This window comes from Ixodes scapularis, unplaced genomic scaffold (assembly GCF_016920785.2).
Source record: "Ixodes scapularis isolate PalLabHiFi unplaced genomic scaffold, ASM1692078v2 PGA_scaffold2__306_contigs__length_199485367, whole genome shotgun sequence".
Lineage (NCBI taxonomy): Eukaryota > Metazoa > Arthropoda > Arachnida > Ixodida > Ixodidae > Ixodes > Ixodes scapularis.
In genome coordinates, this window is record NW_024609857.1 from 57,338,313 (window position 1) to 57,356,218 (window position 17,906).

The window sequence follows — 17,906 nt, forward strand, 5'->3', positions numbered from 1 at the left end:
TTCTGTTCCGCAGCCTTGGACGTAATGCACCGTACTAGCGCTGCCCTGCCAACGACTTCAAACCTTGGGGGTATTGCAAACTTCGGTCCTTTTTCAAGTATATGTTCTGCGTGCGCTGACAGATTGTCATCCCCGATGACCTGGAGGATGGACATTTCATGTCAAGGCTTGTCTTTTCGTGTCATGTGGTCTTTTCGTATTGGAAGTAAACATTCTTTCAAAATATCACCCGTCATGCTCCTTGTGAGGAATCTGCTGTAGCTGGGAGAGTTGACTCTCAGGATGTCAGTGAGTAGGCGCACTTGGCGCCATGAATTTGACTTGAAAATCTTGAGGAACCGCTGGGCATGCCTTTGTGATGATTTAAATATCACAAAGCAATGCCGTATATCATCCACGATTTTGTTTTTTTGATGCATCCTAAGAGAAACGTTTCTCAGCGGATGAGGATGGCAATTAAGAGGTTTAGAGTCTGCGGGTAACGGAGGTTAAAATATACGAACGGCATACAGGCATACAGCAAATCTTGAAATATGCAAGGATTGTAACCATATTCAGGTACGTTGAAGATTTCCTTATTCTATGCAATATCAAGGTGGATGACGGAAAAGACGGCTGCCGAGGAACAATTATGCGATTCTTTGGACAGGGATGCTTGGGACTAATGTTCACCATGAACTTCCGGTAGACAATTCCATTAAGTTCCTGGGCTTTGTAATGGAATTTAAAGCTATTCATTCATGCCGGAGATACCAACCCAAACCATGCAAAGGCTTCCTTCCTTTCGTCTCTGGACATTCCAAGATGTGAAAAAGGGGTTGCCACCACAGCACTTACCTTCGCCCCGAAGAAGAGATGCGAACACCAAGTCGAGCGAAGGTTTAAAACTCAAAGCTCGAAAATATCAGGATCTGGAGATCCGAATATGCTCCTGGTAGCTATATGTGAAAACATATGCACAACCATCAAGCAGGGTTCTGAGACCAATGATGGAGGCACAAAGAAAAAAGTGAAAGCCGTTTACAACTCCCCGTAACGCCGAATTAGAGCGCAGCTCTTGAGGAGGAGGAGGGAAGGGTACTGGGGGGGGGGGGGGGAGTCAAGTGACCTTGGGTGGGGGTCACGTGACCTAGGGGGGTCACGTGACGATGACGATGCCGATGACGTCATCAGTAACGATGACAATGCGGATACCGATGACGTCATCAGTGATGATGACGATGCGAATGCCGGTGACGTCATCAGTGATGATGACGATGACGATGCGGATGCCGGTGACGTCATCAGTGACGTGACTGATGATGTCATCAGCGATGATGACGATGACGATGCGGATGCCGGTGACGTCATCAGTGACGTCACTGATGACGTCATCAGCGATGATGACGATGACGATGCGGATGCCGGTGACATCATCAGTGACGTCACTGATGACGTCATCAGCTATGATGACGATGACGATGCGGATACCGGTGACGTCATCAGTGATGATGACGATGACGATGCGGATGCCGGTGACGTCATCAGTGACGTCACTGATGACGTCATCAGTGATGATGACAATGACGATGTGGATGCCGGTGACGTCATCAGTGATGATGACGATGTGGATGCCGGTGACGTTATCAGTGACGTCACTGATGACGTCATCGGGGGTCACGTGACCCCGGGGGTCACGTGACTTGGGGAGCCACGTGACTTTGGGTGTCACGTGACCTTGGGGGTCACGTGACCCTGGGGAAGGGGTCACGTGACCTTGGGGGGACCTTGGGGAGTCACGTGACCCACGATGACCCTTGGGAAGGGGTCACATGACCTTGGGGTGACCTTGGGGTCACGTGAGCTGGGGATGACCTTGGGGGTCAAGTGACCTTGGGATGACCTTGGTTACGCCGACGCCGACGCCGCTCAAGCCGGGAACGGGCCCCTAAGAGCTGCGCTCTAAAAATAAGAAGGCCTATGGTGGTTGTGTCCTATGTTCAAGGGAGGAATCAAAGATTGAAAAAAGTTGCCGGGCGGCAAGGCGTAAAAGTGGTATGCTCTGTACCGAACAAACCTTGTTCCATGCACCATAATTTAAACCAGGAGCGAATAAGCAACAACGCAAACTGTTGTGGCACAGGTCACAAGTAAAACTACGCCCCGTGCGAGAAATACATGGCGTACCACATTCAGGTAACTTGTGGCCGAGGGTATAGTGGGCGAACCGCGGCGACGTATTAATTATCACACAAGAGAGCACCTACCTCGGTAAAAAACCTGTCATCAGGTTGACATTTACCTACGCATTGTTGTGCTTGTTAATGTTCTGCAAGTTTCAACGACGTGAGCATCCTAGCAAAAACAAGGCACAATTTACATGTGAAATCTTAGAGGTGTAAGCATCATGAACCAACAAGCTCAGCTTCAGGCCGGGCCAAAACAGGCCACGACACTTTCTAGATATCAGAAAGCCATGTCTTGGTTCGTGCTATCATTGGCGAATTTAGAATCCCAAAAACTAACTTTGCCAAGAAACAGAAGAGGAAAGCGCGCAGAAAACCCGATCCCCAAATCGCGTCAGAGCCAGTCATGCGGAAATATATGTTGGTCCCGTGTTCGCAGACAAGCGTCTCAGACGTGCGTCATATGTCCTAAGGGCTTTTCGCTCATTTTGGGATGGAAGGGAAAGAAAAAAGAGAAGCCGTTTTATAGAGTGTGGGTTCATAGCTGCAGACGAGGAAAAAATAGGTAATTCCAGCGGCTAATATGTTTTTTTTTTATTTATCATGTGTATGCTTAGTTCATCACGTGCATGCTTAGCCACGACACTCTGAATTCCACGCTAACTGACGCAAAACGTAAAAATTTATTTGTGAAATCTAAAAACTACGGGCAGTTTTGACGACTGGTTATCAATTTTAGAGCGCAGCTCTTAGGCGCCCGTTTCCGGCTTGAGCGGTGTCGGCGTCGACGTCGGCCTAACCGCGCGGTGCATTATGGGACGCGTGACGTCACTGGTGGCGTCACGGATAACGTCATCAGTGACGCCATCGTGATTACGTCATCATCATCGTCATTGTCATTATCACGATGGCGTCACTGATGACGTCATTGCGATGATGTCATCTTCATCGTCACCGTCATCCTCACGATCACGTCACCGGTGACGTTATCCTCGTCGTCATCGTCATCATCACAATCACTTAACTGATGACGTAAGCAGTGACGTCATCGTGATGACCTCATCACGATGATGCCATCCTAATCGTCATCGTCATCATCACGATGATGTCACAGATAACGTCATTGTCACGTGTGCCCTCATCACTGACGATGCCGATGACGTTATCACGATGACGTCACGTGAGCTCACGGTTACGCCGACGCCGCTCGGAGGGAGGAGTAGCACGCAGGATGAGGAGGTGAGGAGGAGGGGTAGACCCTCCCCTCAGTGCCCTTCCTTCCTCCTCAAGAGCTGCACTCTAATTCGGTCTTACTGGGTGCTGTTGTAAGCAACTCCCATTTTTAGAGTGCAGCTCTTCGGCGCCCGTTTCCGGCTTGAGCAGGGTCGGCGTCGCCGTCGCCATCGCCGTCGGCGTCGGCGTAACCGCGCGGTGCATGATGGGTAAATTTCTCCGCTGAATTTAGCAAAAAAGTTTCACCGTTAAATTGAGCGGAAAACTTTCCCTGCTATATCTAGCGGAAAAATTTCCCCGCTAAATCTAGCGGAAAATTTTCCCCTCTAAATATATCGAAAAATTTTCCCCGCTAAATTTAGCGGAAAGTTTTTCATCGCTAACCTTAGCGGAAAGATTTTCCCGCTAAATTTCGCGGAAAATATTCCCCGTTAAATCTAGCGGACAAATGTCCCCGCCAAATTTAGTGGCAAATTTTCCCGCTAAATCTAGAGGGAAGATTTCCCCACTAAATTTAGCGGAAAATTGTTTCCGCTAAATTTAACAGAAAATTTTCTCTAAATGGGAAATCAGCAGGAGAGGAGGAGGGGTACACCCTCCCCTCAGTACCCTTCCCCCCTCCTCCCCAAGAGCTGTGCTCTAATTTGGCGTTACAGGGAGTTATAAACGGCGTTCATTTTTAAATACATTCTAAGATGTTTCGGTTGATGTAGGCGGTTGGAAAGTGAATTAGTAATTTTTAGGCAATTAAATTGTTCATTACTGTATTGCAAATGTGACCTGGAGGCATCACAGAATAGTTCACTTCCTCAGTGCCCCTTTAAGCAAACAATCTGGATAATTTGTAACTAAATACATTTTACGTATCTATCCCTTCCTCCACTCAATCTTTCTCAATATTAAACAATATTTCTTCAACCCCTTCACTATATGCAATTAAAGCTTCTGTTGATTGCAAGTACGGACACGGTACAAGAATATGCAATTATACGGGTCAACCCGGGCTCCTAAACATGTAACAGTATAAAATGCGACACGTCAAAATACCAGATACAGCGCACTCACCCATAACATGATTGTAAGCAGTGCCATCAAAATTGTCTGCAAGGTCCACCCTGAAGGTAAAGGTGCGCGCTTCAAAAATAAAAAGTGCACAAAGCTTTTGGCACAAAACACTTGCAAAAATAAAGCAATCTTCTAGGTATACAAATCAATTGTAGTTATAATGGTGTTTGAGTGCTATTTGAGCACGCAATTCTCAACATGACCAAACATTTTGTCGATGATCGAGGTAGAGCTTCAATACCTACTAAGACATACTTAAAAAAATGCCGCGTCTTGTTTGACATTACGCTTGATAATGCACCAAAAAACTATCTTTTTGTTTCTCCCACAATACGAACGGCGTGCATTTAAATTAACTAACTTTTAAGAAACGTGTTTACAATTTTCGGAATTATTTTTCTATACTACGTCGCGTGGAGTTTGAGTGATGCATAATCTCAAGCGTTTTTATATAATAATATTCTGTAAATAGCCTGTGCACTTGTGTAGACCATATTTGTAAACAAGTGAAAGATTTGAATGAAAGAGATTAGGTATCTCGAAAAGTGAATAATTATTTTTTTTAAACTGGGATATAACATGTGACATCGGATGCCCGCACAGCGACTGCGGGAAGACAAAAAAAAAAATTTGTATTTGTTCAGGGAAAGGCTGCACTCAAGCCATTTGGCGGTTTTACGTCCAAATGTTTATAAATATCGTAGTTTACTTATGAGGTATTGGAGAGTTTTGGTATTCTAAGTTTGATTATCATTAACTTTGATCATCACAAGTTTGATTACTATTAAAACAAGGATGTTTGAAATTTGAGAACGATCAAAACTAAGTGAGTAGACTGGGCTACGTTGGTCGAATACCGCGGAAGGCCTGCGAGACATTTGATACGATTACTTACAGTTAACAGACACCAGGAATACTTTAGATAACGGAAATGCGGGCCAAAACATTTCAAGGCTTAGCAAAAGATCCATAAATAATGTTAAATTCAAACAATCGTGGAGATAAGTACGGTTTGCTCTTGTAATAGCTTTAAACAATTTGCAGAAGGGGAAGGAAATTTTATTATTCACATCAAAAGCGGCTGGCTTGTGCGTTTTGCATGGAACATGAAGCAAAGGTGTATATGCACTAATGCGACTCTCAAGCACACAAATGCTGTTTAATTGTCTTTTTCTTGTTCAGACAGGCAAAGAACATCCCTGGACAGTTCCATGAGTTATGCCAAAGCAGAAAGTGTTGAGCCCATCAGCTAGCTGGGCCAAGGACTCCACTAACCCTATTGAAAATAGCACTTCAGCCCTGATGATATGTGACCCTCTTAGCCCTTCAAACCCCTTCAGCCCATCAAACCCCTCAACCATTCAAAACCCTTCAGACTGTTCAGCCTTTCAGACTGCCTCAGTCCTTCAACGCTCTGGACGCACAAATGGCTGTTTACTATAAACCAAAGATGCAAAACGCTGTTGGAAGTTTGTTTCAGACACTGAATTTTACGTGAATGTTGTAACTCAAAAAGAAAATAGAGACCAACGTGCGTGCACCCAAACCAGGGCTCAAGAAGGTATAGACAAAACGAATCAAACAGAATAGGGATGACCGAGTTTTTTGTCGCTACAATATTTTTCGCAGTATTTACGATGCCGCTGGTCAAATTCCTTAGATTCACGGTTATTAAACTAATAAAACCGAGCAGGTGCACAACAAGCACACAGACGAACTCTCAGTAGCACTTTTATCGAAGCCTCCTAACGCGAAACCAACATCCGCCGCCGCTAAGAAATCGTTAGCAGGATCACGGTGTTGTCACTGGTGCCGTCGCGGTGGCGTCTCTGGCGTCTTTTTTGATCAGTGAAGGCAATTCTGAAGCCAGACGGACGAGGAGGCGCAAGCAACAGGGCAGTGAGAGACCTTGATCTCTACACTGAACTGCTATAAAACATAAATCACAGGCATGGAACGGGAAGCCGACACGGAACGTCTGCTCGTTGCGGCCGTCCGACACAAAAAGTTCAAGCGGCTCCCTAGACGCAGACATCTCGAAGTGTCACGTGATCTCTCCCATAGACTAGTTAAAACGATTTGGGTGAGTGCCATGCTTTCACGGAAAAAACTGGGGCAGACCGCACAAAGCTTTAAAAAACTACGACCGGTCTCTTACGCCTTTTAGAAGTTCTTGAAGGGTACATCAGGCCCCTCAGACAACATCGACGGACATCACAAACCTCTCAAAAATGTTTGAAGGGTCATTTCAGCAAATAGATACGTTTCGTCATTGTAAGTTGGGATGGTCTTGAGCATCCGCACGACGATCGGATCCTTGTATTTAACTCACATAAAACTCGATATATATTTTTGAACTCGGTTGATTATGGGTAAATTATTTAAAAACACATCCAGTTGCAATGTTTACGAGGTAAATTTTAATTTTTTGTTGATCTGCGATACCTTAGACAATGACAACCAGTCCTGCGTTAATATGCAGTGATGGTTATCTACAAAGTTCATTTGAATAGCATCGTGATTTGCTGGAATCGACTGTGCCGCTTCTTGGGTTTGTAATGGAAGTACAAAGAACAAATGCAACGTTGCTAATTATACAAATCATTAATATCTATCCCGTTAATATGAATACCCCCTATATACGCAACATTGTTGAAGATGTAATGGGTATATACATGCATTTTATGTCTCCTTATTGTTCACGACTCACATTAAAACGGTCTTTTAAGGAAACAAAGATCTGCACATTAACGTTATACCACAGTAGACATCGCACGATGTAATGATTCCACTCGCCGACGATTGTTTCCTTGTACCAAACCGTGATGTTAAGCAATGTCTATTTTACGGCAATCATATGACTATGTATTGAAAGAAAAGTAAAATCAAGGCGATATACTTCTTTTTATGATTCCATATCAAACGTTAGCACAGCCTGCTTATTACACATGCAGGTAAAAATGTTGTAACACGTAAATATAAAGTAAATACAAAGACAAGGAGCGGAGGGACACAGGACGGGCGCTAACTTACAACTGGCGTTTTAGTGCGACTTAAAGGAAGAAAAAAATGGAATTTGTTAGAGGTAAAAGAGAAAGGAGAAGAAAGGGAAATCGAAATGTGTTTACACTGAGGTGGTTTTCGTTTTGGGAGGTAGCTACTAGGAAAAAAGGAAACATTAAAGATAGAAATAATAATAAACACAAATAAGAATAAGCAATCCAAAAGTTGGGAAATTAATCATAAAACGACTGGGGCTATTTAAAACTCATAAAGAAAGGAATTGTCACTAGCTGCATGAGTGCGGGTGTTAAAAATCCTCTGACTATTCAGTCGGCGAGAAATTGAATTCTCATCTATTGAGACTCAAAGCCTCTGGATGTTCCAATAGGGTGCTTCTAGAAATTTCTGTATGCAACACTGCGCGCTATTCATTAGGGGACCTGTTTGGCCGCAGAGAGGTGGCATGTTTTCAGTTTCAATTGCCCCGTTGACAAAGTAGTGCATCTCAACACTGCATGAAAATAAAGTGAGCGCTCGCTTGCAGTGCAGCCGTTCGTTTTTGTGAAAGCCCCCGTTGAAACACGGACCACCAACAGCCGTAGGGGTCTGCCTAGACTTCGCGAGGAGTATATGTACGGCCTGCCGCCTTAGTACCTTTATGGTGGCCTGGCTACCACTCCAGCGTGCAGCTTCATGATGCACTCCAGAGTACGGCATGAAGCTCCCAAGTCACAAATTATTTAAGAAACCTAGGACATTGAGACGATGGAACAAGATGATCGGCCCAGTACAATTCTTTTTTCTTTGTATACCTGCACACCAACTCCGGTATGTCGGGAGCCCCGCAATAACGTGCCCCAGCATTACATCCGTAATGGTCGGCAGTACCATATATTTAAGAAAAATCACATATTCGAAAACGCGTGCACTGTACTTGGTCGTGGCGAGATATCGTGAATTGAGGTTGGCAAATCGAAACCGAAACTGTGGCCAAAAGGTACCCACGATGATTTGCGCGGCATTACGTCGTTAGGATCGCTTCTGTTTTGCAAAAGTCTATTCGATCATATTCGATGTCGCAGTTTGTCTAATAATATCCCGCAAATGAGGAGAAAGAAAAATGCAAGAGACGCTGGCCTGCCGTAATCCCTCGTATTCACGGTGTTTCCCACAGAATAAAGAGGATAGCATCCAAATATGACCTTGATGTAGCACTATCAGCTCATTATAAACTGAAGAGGTCATGTCCCCAAATTAACAGCCAGAAGGACAAAGCATTGGAATGTGGAGTAAAACACAAAATCAAGTATGTCGACTGCCACAGCTGGGCGGTATACGAAATACCATTTTGTTGTGAAAAAGTGCACTCGAGAAAAACCGGTCGATGCGTCAATGACAGAATAAGGGTGCACTCATGCCCTTGCGGTCAAGTCATCACCAACGGGATATCTTTCGGTACATGTAAGGGACTCCCCGTGCAAGTCATTTTTAAATCACACCAACGTCCTGAAGCGGTACAGTGACAAGACAAGTAAAGAACTTTTCGAGACGCAAGTTATTCTGACCAAGGGTGACACTTGCTTCAGAGCCAACTCAGTGTCTTTGTCGAAAAAAAAACTCCACTATCTTTATAATTATCCCTGAAGCTCGTGATACAACTATTGGCGATTCCAGCGAAATCGACGACACCTAGCCACTAAAATTGAAAGCCTTAGCGGAAGATTCGCTCACCCGCTTTTTCGAGCGAATCAGATTGTAACAAATCCCGGTGTTTTAAAGACGAATCCAAGAAGTAGGTTCAGAAGCAGGTGGTTAAATTCGCGAATACTATCATGTTGTTACCCTTTTTCGACATTTTCTTCTGTTATGATTAATTTCGAAACTTTTGGGTTCCTTATATATATGTGTATTTATTTTTAATTTAGTTTTTAGTTTTATTTCTAGTCTAATAGCTACCTCCGAGAAACCCACCTCAGGGGGTGTGATATTTTAGTATTTCTTTCTTTTTATCTTTTTTTTACCTCAAATTCGCTTCCCAGTTCATTTTTGTCTTCCTTCATAGTAGCATTAAAAAGCCAGTTAAAACTTAGCACCTGTCCTGTGTACCCCTCCTAATCGTCCTGGTCTCTCCGCTCTATTTATATGCTACGATGTTCCACCAACTAGCCCACGAGATTATTTTAAAATGTGTTTAACCTGCATAATTTAGATTTGAGAAATTAGTCTAGATGAGAAGTTTTGTTTGTCTCGTGAAGCACAGGATGCTAGGGATAGAAGGTACTTACGATGTCACAAAAACGGTAATATCCTCATCACTATTTCCATAAATCTTTGCAGTTTTATTAATCATCAAAACTGGATCCATGTATATTTTCACAGACCGACCTGGGCAGTCCACGTCAGGGGCATAAAATACTTCTGTAAAATTATTCTCCTAGGAAATAAATTTTCAGTACACCTTAGTCAGTCGAGTTCTAAAATTGCAGACAAAATTTACAGCAAACAAAACGTACCGCTACTTCAACTGTAGTCAGTAGGAACTGAACTCTTGGATTTGAAGTGTCTTCATAACGAATATTTACCTACAAAAATAATTTCGAAGCGATCTTTAGAAGAGTGGCTATTAATATTCTGTCCGAACAAAATTGTGCTTTGGGTTTATCGGGAAAACAAGGTCAGCTGAAACTGAATGCTGTCAATGGATCACAATGTCCGATTTCACGAGTACTCCAGCACTAATGTTTTCCCCAAACGTGCTTAAAAAAAGAGAGACACAACACCAACATTTCAGCTTTTTCTTTTTTTTTTTCACGGTTCAAAAACTATGAATCAGTAACTGAAACCTTGTTATTTATCCCCTCCTCCCCACCCGCCTTTCCGAGCGGAACGAAAGTTACTCAAAATAACATCTGAAAAAAAAAAAAATCTGTCGATATTTTTCTACTTGTAATTCCAACACATGGAAGGCATCTACGCAATAATGCATGCAATGCACAAATCTCTGTTTTTCAACCTGCATAAATGAACTACGCATCACAGGAAGCTTACCGCCACACCTTGAACAAAAGATAAAAGAGAAAGACACTTCTCCAACAAGCTGACGTCCACCTATGCCTAATACCATCGAAAGCAAGAAATGACGTTTTCGACGTGTGAAATCGTTGTCATTCAGAAACACTTTGCAGCAAGAATGAGAATATTGTTTTCTTTCCTGGTGGCAATTTTGTTCTTTTTTTTACAGAAATAAGCCCTAAAAGCCCTTACAACCTAAGTCCTTTTATTTACAATATCACGCTTAACTGGACTTCGAATCACAGCAAAATTATGTCTGTTTGATCCCGGTAACGTTATACCTTCGCATTATATCCCAACATCTACCATCACATTCTCAAGGAGTTTCAGCTTCCTGCGATGTGTCGTTCATTTGCACGGACCAAAGACAACGGTTCCTTTTTTATATAAAACAGTTGGTAGTATATTTTTGTGAAAAAAACTGTTCTGTGACAAATTGAAGACCGGATATACAATTGTAAATTACAAAAAAAAGTTTAATTTAAATGCATTAAATTTCCAATTTAAAGGCTTTATTATTTGACGTGGACGGTCTATTTTTTAGAGCTTGCGATGAAATGATTGGAAATTCGTGCCCATTACGATAAATGAATAAAATATTAATGCGAAACAGCGAAACAAGATTCCAAACAAATATTTGCTGATTTGAATTTTGTAAGTACTATTAAAGGCGATTATCATTATATTATTAAAAAAATGATGAGAATTTAATAAACCTAATGACATGTTATTGAATATTTATAATTACATTGAGAAATAATGCATAATAACTCATATATCAATTAAAAATAATTAGAGTGATTAAACATTTTATATAGTTCAAATAACTTATTATAATGATTAGGAAGTTTACTAATATTAAAAAATTAGAAACCCCCTAGTCCAAATTTATCGAGTGAGTAGGTCCCGTTCGGGAAGACTTTTTATTACCAATTTAATAGAAAGTGCTAAATACTGCACTAATTCGTGATCGCTTTTGAAGGCATCTCGGTGACTTCCATCAGCCACAATTCTCAGTTCTGCATAAAATGTATTTCCATTGTTTTTTTCCTCTTGACCGACTGTGAAGAGAGACATCGCATACCATTAGTGTAAAGTGCCCGGTGCTAGTTTCAAATGGAAAAATAAAAAAATAGTATTTTAAAAATTACTTATTGTAATGTAGTAACGCAAATAGCATGAGAATAACGTCCCATTTGTTTTATGTGATATGGTTTGCGAAAGTTCACCACGAAGATAAACAAAGCGGAAAGCCAACTTTAAATTATGAACGGCAGCGTTATCTTTTTGGCATAAGATAGAAATTTTGTGTGCGAGTTATATAAACATAAAAATACTTTTTTCACTTTTTCTATGCGCTTGTTTATTTATTTATTTATTCAAGTACCTTAAAGGCCCATTGCTGGTCATTACATAAGGAGAGACTGTTCAAGTAAAACCACAAAGGATACATAGAAGATAATGCTGTGATAGATGGATGGATGAAAGAATCATTATATGGACAACAGGGAAACTTCCGTTAATAACAGAAATCACAGTAAACACAAGAACACAAAACGTGACAGGGTCACGTCAGTGAAAATCTTGAATGAAGTACGACACAGGAACGACAAATAGACATGCCTGAATGTTCACAAACCTATATTAATACGGGACAACAAACGAGGACGCCAAAACTGCAAACTCTCTTCAAAATTACCAGGATCACTGCCTGGATACGGCAAAAGCAAAACTTTATTCCACAAGATTTGACAAACAATCCTGGAACACCCCAGGATCTACGATGGCAACAATGTCCTCGGGCAGGGAATTCCAGGCTCTAATGGCTCTAGGTATGGCTGAATTATTAAAGGAAAGTGCGGACCCCGATATTCGGCGAACTGACCGGCTGTTGTTTGTGCGAGAGGACGCCCTGTGAGGCGGTTGGATAAAAGGGAGTTCGTGTACTCCCTGGCTGTAGAATTTTTTGTGAAACAAGTACAAGAGGGAGATCTGACTTCGAGAAGCTAATGGAGGCAGACCAATATTGTTTTGTTATTAAGGATGCGCTATCGTACCACGAATAAGATGACTCAATAAACCTGGACGCTCGATTTTGTACCCTTTCTATCTGGTCCGTCAAGTATCTCTGATAGGGGCTCCACACTGACGACGCGTAATCTAATTTATGTCTGACGTAAGTCTCGTATGCCAGCTTCCGCCTCCTGGGAGGTGCAAGTTTTAAATTTTGTTTTATGAATTCTAGCGTAGTGATGCATTCGCCGTAATTGCGCTGATATGAGTAGACCAGGAAAGGTCCGCAGCAAGACAAACTCCGAGGTATTTGTAGTGGGGTGATTGTGTCAAGAGTTCATTGTTCAATGAGTATGGGAATGAGGATACAATCCTTTTACGAGTAAAGGTGACTCTTTTACATTTGGAGACGTTGAGGAGCATGAGCCACTCTCCACACCAGGCGTCAATACTCTGCAGGTCCTGTTGCAGAACAAGGTGGTCGTCGTTTGACTTGATTTGTCTGTATATTACACAATCGTCTGCAAATAAACGAATCTGTGATCTGACACAGTTAAGAAGATCATTAATATATATCAAGAACACAAGTGGTCCAAGTACGCTACCCTGTGAAACACCCGACCCAATATCAATCACAGATGAACTAGAATTACCGTTAACAGTATACTGCTGCCGATGGAATAAAAACACGCGAATCCAGGAGAGGACCTGAGAATCAAGATTTAAGGACGAAAGTTCTGTCAAAAGTCGACCGTGCGGGACCCGATCAAAAGCTTTCGAAAAGTCCAAGATGACAGCATCAGTTTTGGTGTGGTTGTCCATATGGGTGTGAATGTCGTGGGTGAATTCGAGTAGTTGCATATCACAGGAGTGTCCCTTACGAGAACCGTCTTGGTGTTTAAAAAAGAAGTTGTTGACCAACAAATGTGACATGACGTGGGAATATATTACATGTTCCAGAAGCTTACATAAGACACTGGTAAGTGAAATGGGTTTGTAGTTAGAGACAGATATACGATCACCATCTTTGTGTACTGGAATTATCTTTCCAATCGTCCAGTCGTCCGGAATTTGACATGTGGATAATCATTGGTGAAATATTAAGCTCTGTATCGGACTGCAAGTCGACTCAGGGTTTTTTTGTTTTTTTTAGAATCTTCATCTTAATATCGTAGTGACCGGCTGATGTTGACACCTTAGTGGTTTCAATCAGATTTGAAATGCCATTTGGCGAGATTTCGATTGGATCCATACGGGAGTAGCCGGTTTCACCGACCACCGGGATGTCTGACAGGACCTCACTCGTAAAGACTATGCAAAATAGTCGTTAAGAAAAGTAGCAGTGAGGTCGTCAGGCACTGCATCGTCGTTTTTATCCGAAAGAATGACGTTGCCCGAGGACTCGTTTGGGGACATTAATCGCCAGAAGTCCTTGGAGTTATTTCACAGCATAGCCGTTAAGTCGTGCGTAAAGAATTTGGTTTTAGCTTGTTTTATGTTGTTGGCGTATAGAGTGGCACAGGCCTCATACTTCTCCCGAGCAGAAGCACTACCTGATCGCTTGGCACTCACATACAATTGTTTCTTTGTTTATTTTGTAGACGCTTTAGGGCTTTGTCGAACCACGGGCGGTCACTCTCCGTCCGAATTCGCACAGTTGCCACAAATATTTTTGTCAAGTCCTTTAGTTTATTTTTGAATACGTTCCAGTTAAGCTCAGTCGAGTTGCTGAGGAAGTCTCTCTTGAAGGAGGGAAGAAAATCATCAAGACTTTCGGTTATGACGAAATAATTCGCTCTATTATAGTCACGGATGGTTTTGAAAGAAAATTTGTTAGTCGATACAGGCAAATTGATTTCCGTTTGATTAAGCCTGTGATCACTGAGGCCATTCTTGTAAGAGATCTAATTTAGTGTAGTGGGGTCTGAGCATAGTATTAAGTCAAGAATGTGGTCATTCCGTATGGACAGGTCAACGACCTGGGTAAGGTCTAAACACGTTTCCACAAATTCTGAGGCTTCTCCGGAGGCCGTCGCCAGTGTGGGCCAGTCAATGGTCGGAAAGTTAAAATCTACCAACTAGAAAACATTTGGAAAAAGTCTAATATTTTGGGACAGAGCGTCGCTAATTCATTGTTAAATGATGCAGAACAATCCGGAGGTTTATAGCAAACGCCCAGCAGCGTCTTGCGGTAATCGGTGTCCACACACACCCAAACCATTTCCAAGGTAGTTACGATTGAGACGTTATGACTATGTATATATTTATCAATGGCTATGATAACACCACCTCCCCTCCGACTCACCCTGTCACGCCAGCAAATTTTAAGCCTTGCAGATGCAAGGAATATTTCAGAGTTTAGTATATCAGGGCGAGGCAAAGTCTCAGTCAGAACTATTATTTGGGATTTACTTTATCGATTAATGATAGGAGGGCGTCCCGTTTTGGCAGGATGCTGCGTATATTAGTAACCAAGAGAGAGAGGGACAGTAGCCTGCATGACCTGACACTCGTGGGAGTGGTGTTTCCAGCTCCCCTATTGCTACATTTTAGCTAGCTGAAGACCTTTTTCACAACTCCCGAAACCTGGTAAAAGATGCACACGTCATTTATTTGCAAACCAAGTTTCGGCACTGACTCAGTACTTTAACGCGATTACTCATAAAGGTGTTCCAGAAAGTGAAAGGACATGCGGCAAGCATTAGAAGTTTCAAATGGTGCCTTCGAAAATTTTGACTCATCTAAAAATGCTTTTATTCGATACAATTCATTGTAAAAGTACTACCTGAGTGGTTGCCGGGAATGACAGCACGCTGCTCCACCTCAAATATCTCGTGCGGAATAGGACCGTCTCCAGTTCGAGCACTGATATCCAAAGGTGCAATTCTAAGCCTATGACCTAGAATTCCTTTCTGCACCAAAATGTGGGCAGCAGACCAAGTTTTAGTGCATCGTAATGCAAAAATTAGGTGTCACTTACAATACAGTACTCAATACATGGTTTGCAATCAGAGCAGCCGTACACCATTGGATGTCGAGAATTTAAACGGACGAAGTGGAAAGGCGATAGATGAAACTAGAGAAAATAGGCCGGCGATATTGGCCGGAATACTGTGACGGGTGAGAACAAATTGTTTTAATTGACCCTGTCTGAGGATTCTTACCCTGCAGCTTCAATTGTTATACTTCGACTAGAACACGAAGCCGTCCCCGTCACACTCGGGTCAAGAAAACATTTCTAAACACAGTTGAAGATAATTTTTGTTTCGTAAAATAGAAGATAATTACATAATAATAAGGTTCCAGGTTTATTTTCAAAATTATTTCAATAAAAATACAAGTCGTACTCTCAAGTTAAAGCAAAAAATGGGTAATTAATGGTTTATTCAGATCACTATCTTTGACTGACTTATGAGTAGGAAGGGATTACAAATATTCAATATGGGTATTTCAGGTGTTCAATACATGCACCCTGATTTTTGTATTCTCAAAGTTTTCGAACAAAATAATAAAAAAAAATATTGGTATTTAGGGGAAAAAACATGGTGTTTTTTATGGCCTTAAAGTTTGTTTTAAAAAAACCAGTAGGACGTACCATGCGGTCTATGCAGGTGAGTTATACAGCTTGGGGGCAGACTACAACTAGGGTCCTTCGTTTTCGGTTTCTATCTCTTCAAAAAATCAGGCCGGGGGGGTTCAGGGGCTTTGTTTGAAGCTGGTAATCGGAGAGAAGTCTGGTTCTTGAATAAAATATCTTGAAATTCGGGGTTTCCAGGGTATGTTGCAAATTTATAAGTAGAACTAGGGATACATGGTCTTGATTTATTTCAATACACGCACTTTTTTTTACTATCCAGTAATTAAAGTATTTGCTGTAAAAAAACAAGTATTTTTACAGTAGTCAAGGTATATAAGAGGACGTTAGACCATGGTACTAATTTGGGCTGTTTTATTTTTATTTTTTAATCCTTTTTGCTGACATAATTGTCTGCATGTTTTATTTTTCTGTCTCTGTCTTGCTCCTAGATTAACGCGGTCTTTAGAGATATCTGAATTAAGAAAACGTTCTCTCGCCATCACAGCTTACTTATACATTTGCGATGCACAACAGTATCACTTCACTTCGAAGGCAACAAAATATATGCTTTGAAAGAAGAGTCTCGTCCTTCTCTTTTATTTCTTTAAATTTTATTTGTGCTGGTTCAAACTGAGAAAGAAGAAAAGGCAAACGATACTTCACAATGGGCGTAAAAGCGACATTCTGAGGTTCGAATTATGTCACTGAAGTTTCGCTGAAGCCAAGGGAATAGGTTCATTTCCGAAGTCTCGGGCTGGCGCGCTTGTTTCGACCGTCCTTTCGTTTCTTAGAAAATGTATTCGTAGTAGCAGAATTTGAAAAATCGCGAAATTCGATTTCTGAGCCCGGGAAAAAAACGGGGTGACCAGATTATTCAAAAATATGTTCGGGGAGTAAATACGGGATATATCGGGTCTTACCCGAAAACAAAAGGCCCTGATTATAAGCGGATAATCGTCTTAATAAACCGGCTAATTAACTATAATATGTAAATCTACCTTTTACATTAAAAAAAACCTATAATTCCAATTAAAGCTTGCTGGGCGTCATTGAAAACCACTAAACCAGTTCATTTTGTAGACTTGGAGCACGTGGAAAGCACGATGGCCCGCTAAATTTACGACTCGTCAGCAGGCGCAAGGCTACCGGCGCCATAACGCGCCGGAGCAGTTTTTGCGTCTCTTATCATCGGCGTTTTCTCACTGCTAGCCTTGTGCCTGTTGCACCAGTGGGAACTTTAGCACACTACTGATTTTACCACGCGCTCAAAGTCTTTCTAAATATTATTGATATAGTGGTTTTCGATGCTCCTGAGCAAATTTCTAAGTGGAACCTGATATTTTTTCATGAATTAAGGAAAAGTTACTTTACAAGTTGTAGCTAATTATTTGACTTATCGTGACGATTTTTTTCTATAGTATGTTCCCCTCGCCTTATAACTCCATTGCACAGACCGCGTTAGTGTGACTTTCATGATTTTTTAAGTCAAATCTGCAAACCTATACTTAACAGTGTATACTATGTCCAAGAAGAGCATGGCATGCCAATGATTCTATGCGTGAACGTCGAAATAAAGATTAAATAAAACTGAGCAGAGAGATTATGTTAGATAAGGGGAGGAAAGTTGATTTTATGTATGTGAAGGCTTTCTAAATTATTAGCAAAAGTTCTTCAGTATAATGTGAAGGAAGTGTTTTGTCAGTTGATGATATTGATTTTATATATTTTATTGTTTCTCGACATCCATTCCCGTGTTATCTTCGAGATATATCTTGAGC

At 41.7% G+C, this 17,906-nt stretch overlaps 1 pseudogene; it reads right to left on the reverse strand.

Moving 5' to 3' along the window:
- LOC8034082 overlaps positions 1 to 17,906 on the reverse strand; it is a 62,234-nt pseudogene that overhangs the window by 26,143 nt on the left and 18,185 nt on the right.